Source organism: Triticum urartu, chromosome 7A (assembly GCF_056163025.1).
Source record: "Triticum urartu cultivar PI428250 chromosome 7A, HENAU_Tu73, whole genome shotgun sequence".
NCBI classification, from domain to species: domain Eukaryota; kingdom Viridiplantae; phylum Streptophyta; class Magnoliopsida; order Poales; family Poaceae; genus Triticum; species Triticum urartu.
This window is the reverse complement of record NC_141879.1, coordinates 682,364,031-682,375,639: the sequence shown is the minus strand read 5'-3', so window position 1 is coordinate 682,375,639 and position 11,609 is coordinate 682,364,031. Positions and strand designations below refer to the sequence as shown.

The 11,609-nt window shown below is 46.6% G+C and overlaps 1 pseudogene; it reads right to left on the bottom strand.

The window, feature by feature from the left end:
• Positions 1–7,793: 7,793 nt before the first annotated feature.
• On the bottom strand, positions 7,794–10,124 carry LOC147961450 (protein FAR1-RELATED SEQUENCE 5-like; annotated as a pseudogene).
• Between the last annotated feature and the right edge of the window lie 1,485 nt (positions 10,125–11,609).

The following is an 11,609-nucleotide window of genomic DNA, read 5'->3' as shown; positions in this document are numbered from 1 at the left end:
TGACTACCTTTGTTATCCATGGCTGTCTGAGTACTGTATCCATGTCTCATTCCACATGGCAACTCTTTTCATTCATTCTTAAACTTACATTCTCTCTCTTACGTCCTAGCTTTTTTTTCTTTTTTTGTTCTTTCCAGCTGATGGCCAAGCATGCTATAGACTACAGCGTGTTTAGGGGGCCTCAAAACTTTGGAAAGTGGATGGACGTGCACTCAGCTCCGTCTTGCCCTGCCGAGGTAATCAAAAGATCTACATCTATGGTTTGTCGTGGAGTATTTTTTGATGTCGTGCAAGTGATTGCAATACGGGTGGTCATTGATGCTTCTTTGTTTCATGCACAGGCGAGGGCACTAGTTGAGCATCTAATAGGGCAGTTTGCATCTGAAATGACCGGCTTGCTCGGGAAGTTGGTTGAGGGGTGGACTCACTCAGTGGCTCTGACAGCGACGCGGTTGCGAGGCAGTTCACTTCATTTGTCCCAGAATGTACACACCGGCCAACCGGTTGCCGTGGCCGGTGTGTCTACAACAGTTCCCAAGAGCCTGCTGACACACAAGATGAACTAGGTGGAGATGCTGGTCTCAGCAAGGATGACGATGATGTCATGGAGAATGTGCAAGAGGACACCAATGATGATGATCATGCTGAAGTTCGCGCAGGTGGTAACAAGGGCAAGGATGCAACAGATGTCCCCCAACCGGAGAAAGTCAAACAACATACGGCTGCGAGAGGTGAGGGGGTTTTGCCATCAAAGAGGGGGAGGGCTCCAGAGGGTGTTGGGCAGGGTTCTGCTGGCAAGAGGTCTAGGACCGACCCCGTAGCTGCCAGGAAGAGGTTCGACTTTTATTTTAGTTTTTTGCTTTGTCTATTTTCTTCGAACAGACTCATCCTTTTTTTTGCACTTGTTTTTGTCAAGCGCGGCAACGAGTTTGGTGTCTGACAATTGCCACCTTTTTTTCCCTCCATCTCATACGTGCAGCGAGCCGACAGCTGGTGGACGAGCAGTTATGAAGAAACAGGTGCCAACGCCAACCCGTGTTTCTGCTCGGTTGAACAAAGGCGCCCCCATTGCCGGTGACACCCCTTCCACCAGGTCATCTCCTCGCACGACGACGACCAACACCGGCGATCCTGTCGTGTTGCCAGACCTGAGGAAGGTAGTCAAGAAGTAGGTTTTTTCATCCGCTTTCATTGACATAGCGCTATATTTTCTTGATTTTCCAATGCATCCGTTTAGCTTGTCACATTGTCTTCTGTCATCGCCCCCCACGTGGCAACTACTGTTCTCCAAATGATTTTTTCCTTCCCTTTTAAGTGTATGGCAACTCCTATTGTTTTTTACATGGCAACTGGAATCTAGGCCAAATGGTAACTTTAATGTACCTAATGGCAAGTGCCATCTTTACCGTTGGCTTGTGAGCTCATCCCACACCTAGGTTTGAAATTGCATTCATGGCAGATCAGACATTTTTATCATTCTTCAAGTTGGCTAACATGGCAACTGCTGCTGGATGGCAACTGCTAATTATGACACATGGCAACTCACGTTCCCCTTACATGGCAACTACCAGCTTTTCCACTTGTTTTTCATTTTTTTAAGATTTCTACCAAGGCAAACATATTTTTGTTCATTTTTAATACATTTTTCATGTGCTTTTTTTTGCAGGGTGAAGAAGACTACTACGCGCGGGGCCAAGCATATCAGTAAGGACCCGCTCGAACGCCTGCATTCAATGTTTTCAACAGGGGGCAACTCAGATGTACATGAGGCACCAGGCGACAATACTGCTGCTGCACCGTTGACCGCTCCCACCAACTTTGATGCAAGTGGCCGACCATCTCCGCCGGCTGCAGATGTGCAGGCTAGAACAACAGGCATCCGTACATCGGGGAGTGACGAGTCGGTATCTCCAGGACAGCTGAAATATTGCCAACTCTTCTGGCAATGAAGGATGCTGCTGTGAGCCATGCCACCCCATCAGCAAGCGTTGAAGTGGACGCTCCCGAGACGAACCTAAGCAAGGAAGATTCCCGCTCATCTGACACTGATTCCAAGCGCATGCGTGGTGGCACTCCTGTGTCCATGATAGAAGCGGCTGAGGCGGCAGTTCACAAGGATATGCCATCTACAGGTGAGAGTCCTGGCACAACAGCTCCAGCTCCTGTCGGTGCAGATACTGCTAAGGCGACTGTTTCGCATGCTGGTCTTCCACCTAGGCGTCGTAGCCCCTGCAAGCAACCAACAGACATACCCAACGCACCGGCTGTAGCTAGGAGCAGGAGAGACGAGTCTGGTTATGTTCCTGCGTCCACACTGTTCCCGCCACCTGCCAAAAGCAATGTGATGGAGAAACCGGAAGACAGGAGCACAACTGATGTAGGTGTCAAGCCGGGCACGAGTGACACAGGTGAAAAACCGGAGCAGACTGCGCCTTTACCCGCAGTGGAAATCCCCAGCATAAATCTGCGCACTTCCAGGCTCCCAGTCAATGTCGGTGTCCCCTACAGCCCAAACAAGAAGATTGTCATGAAAGCTGCGGCTGATACCGCTGACAACATGCCCCGCCCTACAAATAAGGCCGATCATTCTGTAGCGGCCGATTCAGATATGTTTGTCGATCTTTCACCCTTGGATTCTGCCCCGCAAGTCGTTCGTGGTCCGGCCAGTAGGAATGAGAGGCACCCAATGGCCTTTACCCCACCGAGCTTCAGCCTTGGCATCAGTCAAGATCAACCGGTGGTGCAAGATCCTATGCCAGTTGCCTTTGCTTTCCTAGGAGGCATGCCCGCAATGATGGCACAGCCAATGGTCGAGGGCAGGAAGGCTGTCAAGTTTGCAGAGCCGATTGTGCAAGGTACACTTGTCATGTCCTTATGATTTTTCTTGTATACATCTTTGTAGTTTGACTTTTGTCCCAATCATATTTATTGGGGGTTCTCACTTGTGATGGCAACTGACATGTGCTGACATGGCAACTGGAATGATGCACCATGTCACCTACATTTTTTTGCTGCCATGCTGCATTTGACATTTGGGCAACAACGTGGCAACTGAAGTTGATTCAACATGGCAACTGTAGTTGCTGTCACATGGCAAATACATTGCATTACGCATGGCAACTGGATTTGCCACACCATGTCACCTGCTTTTTTTGTTTCCATGCTGCATTTTTTCATATGGCAATCACATGGCAAGTGGAGTTGACACAACATGGCAACTGTAGTTGCTGTGACATGGCAACTACAGTCCAACTAGATGGCAACTACAGTGCAACTACATGGCAATTGTAGTTTCTATGACATGGCCACTGTAGTTGGACCACACATGGCAACTGCCCCACTTTTTCTACCTACATCTCACATCATGCACCCTATCTTCTCACAATCCATCTGTTTTTGATTTTCTAGGTATCCTAACCAACTTTTTTTATCATTGCAGCCATCCCTGAGGAGATTTCATCGTCACTTGACGAAGCTTACCGCATGATTGAGGAGGCAGCATTGCAGAGGAGGTCCTCACGAGGGCAAGGGCAATCAAGTTCCAACGTGCCCGCAGATACGGTATCTGAGGATACCATTAGAAGTGTCACTCTGGTTCTGTGAGGCAGCAGAGGGTAGTTCAGCCACCTCCTGCGGAAGACTACGAGGCCGAATTCAGGGCCACTAAGGAACAGACCCAGCTGTACGATATGGTCAAGCGGTTTGGAAATGCGAGGGCCAGCAGCAAGCACATGAAGGAGCTGAAAGCGTAAATGACCACACCCCATAATCTCTCATTTTGCTTTGCTCCTTTTTTACCATTCATCTTCTTCGTACTTTCTATACACGATCCGCTTACGTTTTAGTTCTTTCATATTTTTTTTACTTAGTAGGCATGATTCTTCCATGTCATATCGTTTTCATACAGCTTATATTTGGACAGAACCAAAGTCATTCAATGCGGAGCGACGTACGTCGAGCTGGGTGATCTTGCCGAGTCCGTGAGGCCAAATGGTAAAATGTCGATGAATGTAGTTGCATGCGGGATCGACTACATCAACAATCACACCGATGTGTGTGCCGACAAGATAATCATGCATTACAGTGTGACCTGCAAAATATGGGATGGTGACTTCCGCCACAAAATCCTGAGGAAGAATTTAGCTCAACACAGTGAATTCAAGCTCACACTGAAGAAATATGTGAGTAGTCCTTCCCTGTCTGCAATGTTTTTTCACATGGTGTGGTTTTTTGCCATCATCTGCACTTGTGTTTATGTGGAAGATGTTTTCATGTGGCAACAGCTGCCGTGCACACTGACTTCTTGATTTTTGCATCCCGTGCAAACTATGTGGCAACTTGATAGTAAAATACACGACACATTTTGTTCATACATGTACGGCAACTTTCTTTCAACCACCCCCACCCATAACCAAACATTCCACGTGATTTTAATTTTTTTGTCCCTCTGCTGTTCTTTATGTGAACTCTGCTTCTCATTTCTTCACTTCTAAATGCAGGTCATGTTCCCCATGTTCCAGGAGCTTGCACCACATGACCCACACGACAAGTGTGGTCACCACTATGCGATTTGTCTTGACCTGAAGAACCAACATTTTGAGGTGCTTGATTCAAGTCATTCGGAAGCTGATGCAGACCTTACTACGCATGCCGAATTCTTCATTAACAACCTCAAAGAGACATGGAACCGTCAGTACGAACATTCAAAGGTCCAGATCAGGCATTTCCCGACTGAGTATGTGGCGACTGCGAAGCAAGGGAACACGTAATTTCTTCCTTCCTTCATGTGCCATTTACATCAATCCAACCCCTCTTTTGTTGTCACATCTGAATTGAAGTCTATCTTTGTTACGTCTGTCCTTTTTGCGTGTTCACCTGACTCTTTTCCTCGTGCAGGATGGACTGTGGCTTTCATGCGCTGGAATACTTTGCAAAGTGGGAAGGCAGAATTGTCCCCCCTATCACAGCTGCAACGGTCGTTGAGCTCCGGAAAATCTACACATGGAACTGGTTGACGAATGAAGATTTCAACAAGCGGTCCGGAGCACGCGAGTTCATGGAGGAAGCTGTCAAGAAAGTCATCAAGAAGTACAAGTGATCACATGGCGTTACACACCGGACGCATACCTTACATTCTGTTGCCGAGGAATGTAAGGTACTATCTCTTTGCTCTCGTCGAAAACTATGTTTGTGTGCTATGTTATGACTGCAACCCCGCGTAGCCTACTATGTAGTGGTGGTGTGTGAGCGACATTTGAATAGTTTCTGTAATATATGTGTGGACGTGAACCTATTTTAGGCGTTACATCAGATATGTTTTTATGTTTATCATTATTACAATGATTTCATCGTTTCTAGCACCGGTTTGCTGTTTCGAATGCGTCTACGATGTTTTAAAAAAGATGGCAAATGTAGTTCATCAGACATGGGTAGTGAAAGTCATTGTCGTTTTTCATTTTGGCTATTTTTCTTCTTCTTTTTCATCGCTAGATGCACCGGCTAGCATGCGTAGGTTGATCATGTAGCCACAACCTTTGCTGCGGTTTATGCACGTTATGCTTTTTCCAACTTGTTTCTCATACATTGCACACAACACACTATGTGTCTCTAAACCGCGTCGTATTGTCATGGAAATATATGCCATGCAGAGTCATTACAAATACCATGGCATATTTTCAGTACAGCTAACATGGCAGATACAGTACAAACAACATGGTAGATCCAACATAATTAACATGGCAGATACAATACAACTAACATGCCAGATCCAGTACAACTAAAATGGCAGATCCAGTACAACTTGCATGTCATATTTAGTATAAAATAGCATGGCATATTTAGTATAAAATAGCATGGCATATTTAGTATAAAATAGCATGGCATATTTAGTATAAAATAGCATGGCAGACTAACTACACATAACATGGCAGATTAACTACACATAACATGGCAGATTAAGTACCCAAACATGGCAACTGCATTTATCCATTCAATGAATTTTCCTTCCACTTCTAATGCCCCTCAAGAGTCATTCTCCTAATTTTTTTAAAAAAATTCTCATCATCTAGGGTACAAAACAAAATGTCCAGAAGGACCATGTCACATCGCCCCAATTTTTGCTCATGGATTGCCCGCCCCTTTCTTCGTTTTCTTGTGTTTTGCTTGGTTCTCCAATCCTGACTTGTACCTTATCTCTCTTGGACGACCCTTTGTGATAGAACGGGGTGGGTTCCTGACCTGGGTCTGTGTGCTTCTGTTCCAGATCCTATCTCCGAGTTTTCAGATGATGGCCCCATGGATGAAGGCACACTTGATGTGCGGGGGAACCGGTGTAAGGCTTCCTCAACTTTCCTCTTCTTGATCTCATCAAGCTCTCTTTTCAGTGCCTTCCTATGTTTTTATGCGACTCTCACTATCTCATCACTATTGCACGCTTCATCAATTAGCTCAGCATAGTTCTTTGTCAACACAACGTGCCTCACAGCTTCCATGGTTGACTCAGATCTCTCGTCATGCACAGCCAGAACTGCGTGTGTTGTCTGCGGCGCCAACGCGTCGTCAGCGTCCCAAGTCCATCGCCGCCTTATGAAATGGTGGGGCATCCGTGTCACAGCGTTTATGTCCATTACTTTTAGTATGTGACAGCACACAATGCCGTCCCGTTCGAACTTGCAACATTGGCAGTAGTACTCGCCTTCGCCTATCGAGGCTTTGACGAAGTAGTTCCTTCCTTTGTCCGAGTCTTTAGGTTCTGAATCTGACATGCCCAAAATAGAACACACCTTGAATGTATGTTTGTCCACCTGGAAATCCATGAACATGCTAGCACGCTTTATTTCTTCCTGGAATCTGCAAGTTTTGTGTGTTTTCTGTTAAACTATCGTGCGCTCTTTTCTTGTACCACCTTATGTTGTCATGGAAATAGAAATACATTTTGTTTGAACATGGCAAACATAGTTCATTGAACATGGCAAATATAGTACGTTGAACATGGAAAATATAGTACGTTGAACATGGCAAATGCAGTACACTAGACATGGCAAATGCAGCACACTACACATGACAACTGTAGTACACTAGACATGGCAACTGTAGTACATTTTCAACTGGACATCGTCATTTTTCCACACCAACATTCCCCAATGGAAGCACATTGCGTAAACACATGGCAACTGCCCTTTTATTTAAACATGGCATCTACAGTTGAGTAAACATGGCAATTGCATTTCAGCAAACATGGCAGATGCATTTTATTAAACATGGCAACTGCATTTCAGCATATGTGTCGCCAATATAACATTTTTTCCAGTTGACATTGGCATTTGCATGCCAACATGCCCCAATGGAAGCACAGTGCATTAAACATGGCAACTGCACTTCATTCAACAAGGAAAATGCACCCGAGCAAGCATGGCAAAACAGAATTTTCATTGAACATGGCAACATGCAGCTGAGCAAGCATGACAAACAGTATTTCATTAAACATGGCAACTGCATATCATGGCAACTGCATTGCACTCTATAAGGCACCTACTGACTTGGTGCTTTTTCTGCAAATAAGACTGTAACGCAACTGACTTGTTAAAGATCTTGTTGGTGTATATCTTGCTCATTTGCCTCTCTATCGGTAAATACGTTAGCAATTTTGGCTGCTTTAGTGCCGTGGTCACTTCTTGCTATAGCTCATATCCCAGAATTTTTTGTTGCAAAGCTGTGTACTGCTTGGCAAACTGTAGCAATGAGTTGCCAGGGCCGACATACCGCTTCAAAACAGCATTGAACCCCTCGCTGCGCTACATAGTCTGCAGAAAGGGGAAGAAGCACTGCATGAAGTAGGCCGGCACCCAGTACGTTCGCTTCTCCCACAGGCTAACAAGAGTCTCGTTGTCTTTGACTTGATGTGTTTTACTCATGGCCATCCAGCTCCTTTCAAACTCCTCCACCGTCAAGCTGTGGTCCACGCACAGCTCGAATGCCTTGTGCAGCACTGGATGGTCAGCAAAGAACGGTCCTAGCGTCTCCTTAGCCTTCTTTATAATGTGCCACCTGTAGTGCTTATGCACTGCCAACGGAAAGACCTCCACTATGCCTGCACGCATGCTGAAATCTTGGTCTGTTATTATGTTCATCGGAGCAAGTCCATCCATGCACTCCAAGAAGGTCTTGAACAGCCAAACGTACCCATCCGTGTCTTTGTTCCGGACGAGCCCGCAGCCGAACTGCAACGACTGATTGTGGTTATTTATTCCTATGAACGGAGCACATGTCATCTTGTACATATTGGTGAGGTACGTCGCGTCGAATGAAATGCAATCTCGGAAATGTTTGTAGGCTCTCCTTGCAGCACCATCCACCCAATACATGTTCCTGACACGGTCCTCATCGTCCAACCTTATCCTGTAGAAGAAATCTGGATCTTCCTTCGCTTTCTCATCGAAGTAGGCCATTGTGGCCTCTATGTCTGCCAACTTGCTCTCTCTACGGTACTTGGCCTGTAGGTTTGTGACGTCAGCTGGTATGTACGGCATGCTACTCAGAGTCCCCTTTTTGCTGTGGATGAGAGATAGTATCTATACCATTCTTGATGGACCGACCTTACAATCATGTAGCAGCTTTACGAATTGCCTTTCGACGGGGGTGAACCCTCTGTGGGCAGTCACAAATTTTACTAGGTCGAACTTCTTTATGAGTTGGTGGTTGTGCTCGTCAAAATATTCATTGACCACCCACTGTGCTCCATCTACGTTTAGCTTACACCGGACAGGGCACTCAGTCTTGAGAATGATACCTCTCTTTCGTTCCGGAACGACAGGCGCAACACCTTTCCCCTTCTTGTTCCTCCGTGCCTTGTGGCACCTCATCTCACCTCTGCTATACTCGTTAGTTTTCTTAATTTTCCTATGGTACTCGGTGTTGACCGCAAATCCATGGAACTTTGCATATGTCTGGTAGTATTCCTTTGCTTCTTCGAACGATTCAAATCTCTGCCCAATGTACGGTGGTTGAGGTACCACGATCTCTGATTGGCCACCATCTTCATCCCCTTGTGCGTCATCGTCAGTTTCATCATTCACTTCAGTATCAGTGGCAGTTCCATCTACTTGAGTGTTGCCAGTGCTTGTGTTCAAAGGGGTGCTTGTCGGCATTGCTGGAATGATTGACATTCCCGACTCTGACTCGAAATTGTTTGCGGCATGATTGTCTGCTGGCTGGTGGAACGCCTCTTCCGTCCGCTCAGAGCTCCCCACAGTAGATGTCCCCGCGCCGCTGTTCAGTGTAGTTGTAGGCCCTGTAATAGAAAAAACAGGTACGAGAGTAAGATTTTTGTTTGGATAACTTGTGTATTGCAACGGATCACACCATCTTCGAGTGATTTGGCATGACATCATTTCAAACAGCAAGCCGTGAGTCTGCGCGTGGACATGTATGGCAGCTGTAGCTATCCAGTCATGGCAGCTACTGTTCAACAAACATGGCAACTATTGTTTTGCGTACAAATAACAAATGTAGCGCTGTTTTTTGTGGTTCAATTTTTTTCCTTACCTTGTTGTGCTGCATTTGATCATCTTGTGTGGTCTGTGACACCATAATGACGTGCTCCACCTGCAATTTGTGAAGCTTGCCACGAGACGTTTGCCGGGTTACCACCAGCGTAATAACCTGTAAGCATAGTAGTGGTTGGTCAATTCATGGCAAATGCAGTTTGTGCTAGCACGGCAACTGCAGTTGCCCCTAATGTGGCAACTGCAGTTTTACTAGCATGGCAACTGTAGTTGCATCGGTATGGAAACCGTAGTTGTTCCTTCATGGCAACTGCAGTTGCCATGGCATGGCAAATGTAGTTGCCCTGGCATGGCAACTGCAGTTGTTCCTCCATGGCAACTGCAGGTGTCCAGGGATGGCAACAACAGTTGTCCAGGGATGACAAGTGTAGTTTTTAATTCATGGCAATTGTAGATGTTCAGTCATGGCAATTGTAGTTGTCAACTATGCTCCTTCTGCTAATTAAGCATCCGCAACTTCACTTTTTTTATGGACTCACCTGTGTATGACGTCGATGGCAGGTACATGGGTGCTGCTTGATGCCACGTGCTGCATGAAGGCTCTGCATTTTCACCCGTCATAACTCGTGAGTCCTTTTGCCAGTTTTTTTTTGCATGTTCATTTTTCATGTCCACAGCAGTATGTGCTCTTTTTTCGTTTTGCATTACCTTGATTAGCCATACTAGCTAGTTGAAGTTGGCTTCCCGTACATTTGTCAGTGTTAGCGCCTTGTGACTGAACTTGCCACGGGGCCCCCCTAAGAGTGTTTTGGTCATAAGGACCTGCGAAAAAATGATAGTGTATGACATAAGTAGAATGTCATCTTCATCGTTGCGAAGATGGCAACTGTTCTCCTCTTTTGTTATCACGCATCATACCTATGCCTGCATACTGTTCTAGTAGTGGCAGCAACGGCCCTGCAGAGATGAGTTGACTGTACTCTGATGCATGCCAAGGGGGTGTTTCTGGCCTTTGAGAACCCCAAGCATCAGCGCCATCTTCGTGATTCATTCTTTCCGTGTCTCGCTTCTTTCCGATGTGTTCTCAATCACTGTATGAACAAGAAGGCATCAACAATCCACAAGAATTGTATTCTTCTGCTGCTTGCACATAGAAGATAGGGATGGCAAGCAACAGGTCCAAATAGGTGGCAGCTACTGACAACGAAAGGTGGCAACTGTCGTTATACACAAGTGGCAATTAATTTTTCCCACCCCCTTCATTCCAAAAATTGTCCTTCCTGCCCTTTTTAGGGATTCCTACTCATCCATTTCATACCCAACTACTTGCGTCAATTGAACTATGAACTTAAGTTAATCTCAAACGTAGTACATGGCAAATCTGGTGTATTCTGCCTGGCAATTGCGAATATACACTGAACCATGTAGTGTTCTACCCCTATAGCATGGACCCAGTACAAGATCAGGAGATTTTCAGCCTTAAGGATGAGAAGGATGAGATCGGGAGATTTCACCTGGTTTTAGATGATCGTCTCTGGAGGGCTGGGTTGGAGTGGGGGGCTGGGGATGGGGAGGGATGGGGTGTGGTTTACCGTGGGAGCGCCCTACGGATCTGCCCTGGTTGCCATGGCAACCAGAGATGGCCGGCAACGGAGGTCGGGGTTTGAGAGGTGGGTGACGATGGCGGCAGACGAGAGAGGGGATGGATCGGAGGCCGGGAACGACTGGGTCGTGCGGGCAACGGGTCGTCTGGCCCGGACGGGGCAGTGCGGGCGGGGTTGCCACACACCGGACGTGCGGGCCGTGCTTTTGTGCGCGCGGACGTGGTCGTGCGGGCGGGTTCCCGTCCATGCCACACGAGGCGTGCGGGCGGGTTCCCGTCCATGCCACACGTGTGGCAGTTATTCGGACCCTAATTTATACGTCTGGGTGTTCTTCCAGCTTATGGACCCCACTCCTTTCTTTCTTTCTTTGAGAAATACCCCGATGATCCGGCAACAGCTCTTGGACTTTTCTGACTCGGATGGATGTTGTAATCTCATATAGTAGCACTCAAGTAGTACTAGTCTTGATCACCTACTAGTTGATTTTCTGGTATTTGACTAT